This window comes from Electrophorus electricus, chromosome 20 (genome assembly GCF_041902795.1).
Source record: "Electrophorus electricus isolate QZ-2024a chromosome 20, ASM4190279v1, whole genome shotgun sequence".
Classification (NCBI taxonomy): domain Eukaryota; kingdom Metazoa; phylum Chordata; class Actinopteri; order Gymnotiformes; family Gymnotidae; genus Electrophorus; species Electrophorus electricus.
Window position 1 is genome coordinate 15,126,494 of NC_137516.1, and position 2,690 is coordinate 15,129,183.

A 2,690-nucleotide genomic window follows, 5' to 3' on the forward strand; every position below is an offset into this window, starting at 1 on the left:
GGAGTAATTACACATGCTGGCTTCCCGGCCGTTCTTGCCCGGGCCAGGCTGTCTCACGACAGTGACGAGAGTGGAAGATGACACCTGTCGAAAGGGTTTAGCCTGGCCTCCCTCGTAATCCCAGATGAGGAGTCGCATGGGTACAGAAATACATATCAGTAAATGATCACGAAAAAAGGCTTGGGCTCATTTAATACGACCGGCATGGCTCTGTCTGGCCATCACCAGGAAGGCAAAAAACTGAACACGCCCGTAGTCTGTTTACTTTTAGCTCTGCTTTATTATATACGGTGCTTTCTTTTTTTTGGCGCTGTCTTTTCGCTCGTAGCGCGTTGCGCAATATACGCCTGCGTTTGTAAAATACACGTCAGGCAGAGGGGGAAAATCGCCACAGTAATCTCGGCTGCAGCCCACTCTCAGCCTTCCCATGACTCCGAGCACGAGGGAGGCCTTAATATAGATACGATCCCCCTCGTCAGGCCCAAGTCTTCGCCGTTACATAAGCTGCAGACAGCAGAGCTCCCTGGCAGGATGGCCCTGGGCTTTGAACGCATGCCTCCCCTCCCCCGCCTACGCCAATTACCGCCGAGCCGAGGCCGGGGTTAGGGTCCGATCCCCCCCTCCACGGAACCAAACCCATCCTCCGATTTCTCCTTTCAGCCCGCACTAAAACTCGGCCGACGGCGTAATTGCTGGATCTTGCGCTGCTCCGAATGTCACGGGTGGCCCAGCCCCCAAAACTCCGGGGACGTAATTGTCACATCGGTCCGCGTTCCCTCTCCTGGATCAAACCATGGATGCCAACATGCCAAGAGCCCTCCAAGTTCTAAAATGGTTAAAAAAACAAAAAAACAAAACAAAAAAAAACTAAACTAAAACCCCCACACACGTTGATACGCACTGACCTTTTGCTTAATTGCTTCATTTAGATTCCTGGACCCCAAACAGTGCTGCTCGGTTCACGGGGAGGCGACCGATGTCACTCATGTGGCTCCAATTTGGACTCGCAGATCATTGATTGGTGAGACGGAATTTTCCTTGCTATTCGCATTCCTAGTATATCCCTCGTGTATTCCGAGGTAGGTACCCCGGTTAGGTTTGAAAAAGCTAGGGAGACTGAACCTTTCCTTCTGAAATATTATAAGAAATGAACATAAAATGTTTGTCTTAATGTCCCCCCCCCATTCTGTGCATACATAAATTTTACAGCCCTTGCATTTCATCTGAATTCTGTGATGTTTTTAGAGTAGTCTATGCTGGGTTTGCAGTCTTTACAGTACACTGTACTGTAAAGTACACTGGTCCCTTATGCGGCTTTCTATACATTGTAAAGTGGGTGCCGCTTTCTAGAAAGGGCACACTGTCTACTGCCTGTTATTCAGCACCTTTATAAAAGTAAACAGCATTGATCTTGCCCTCACATGTAGGCTGGGAGTTCTCTTGTTGGGTCTGTTTGAATTGCTGTCTCCATGGTGAGGCGCATCGGAGAGGAAAAGTCATTTGGACAGGAAAGGATGTTTCAAAATTCAGTTTTTTCAAAATAAAACAAGGTTTAAAGTTGCTTTCAAAAGCGCAGGTTATGTAACGGTGCCGTGCCACTACGCAATGCTACGTGAAGGAGCAGCGTACTTTATTGCCTTGACATTCATTTCCACTAAACTAATTCATTTCCACTAAACCAGAGGACATTTGCCCGGCTGCAAAACCCAGCCTGGAAAAAGCACTGGAATGGAAGTGGAGGTGGTGAAGGCGTTTGCGGATGTGGCTTCCGTCTCGTCCAGACGGGGCGCCGCGCGACAAGCACATGCGGGGCTTTAATGGGGACTTATCTGACTAACTACAGCATACGGATCCCCCGTTTTTCACCAGCTGGTGAGCGCCTGTGTGCCAAAGCGCGCTGGCGCTGGAGCCCCTCGCCACCTGCCTGGCAGTCTGGAAGCGGCCCGTTCGAACCTGGAAACCCGCGGAGCTGCAGCGGCGAGCCAGGACCCCGGGCGTGTTGCCCGCTGCGCGGCACGACGTGGTTGGGGGGTGGGAGGGCGTCAAGCGGGCCCCCAGCACTTGCAGATATTCCACACGTGGTGGTGGCATCAGATTCGTCAAAAAAGAAGCAAAGGCTTCCCTGACCTTTCAGGGACCTGCCGAAGCTGCCAAGCGCAGGGTTTAAAGTCAGTGGTTCCGGGCGGCAAGGACGCTAGTGGTTCTGGATAAAGTGCTTTGCTGGGCGGCGCCACCTGGAGGCGGAAGGTTTTCTCCAGACGAATCTTGGCTCCACTTAAGGTTTCGTTCCCATGCCAGTCCTTCCTTACCACTGCTACCATTGGCTGGCTCATTATGCATCAGAACCTGGATCTCCGCACAGCTGCTGTGCGAATGCTCGCAAGCGATTGAACTGGACTGAACTGGCGTGGCCACATTCATCCGCAATAAACATGGTGGCACCAGCTCCTTTGTGCAGATTTGTGTAGTCATGCATGTTTAAATAACAGCTCCGGCACTTACTGACTGTTATCTTTAACAATATGAAATTACTGAGGCGTCATCTTTGCGCATGTAAACTTTGCTGATCCTGTGCAGAATCTGACTTGCATAATACATGGCAATCGATGTCTGATACCCAAGACATCTAAGCTATCAATATACATAAGTGAACATTTTATCAAGAAGCTTAGTTAGCCATATTTATTTAT

The 2,690-nt window shown here is 50.2% G+C and overlaps 1 long non-coding RNA gene across 1 annotated transcript; it reads left to right on the plus strand.

The window, feature by feature from the left end:
* Nucleotides 1-315: 315 nt before the first annotated feature.
* On the plus strand, nucleotides 316-1,981 carry LOC145652717 (uncharacterized). Its single transcript, XR_014118958.1, has 3 exons — nucleotides 316-834; nucleotides 930-1,021; nucleotides 1,683-1,981. It is a non-coding gene; the product is annotated as an uncharacterized LOC145652717 (long non-coding RNA).
* The last annotated feature ends 709 nt before the right edge of the window (nucleotides 1,982-2,690 follow it).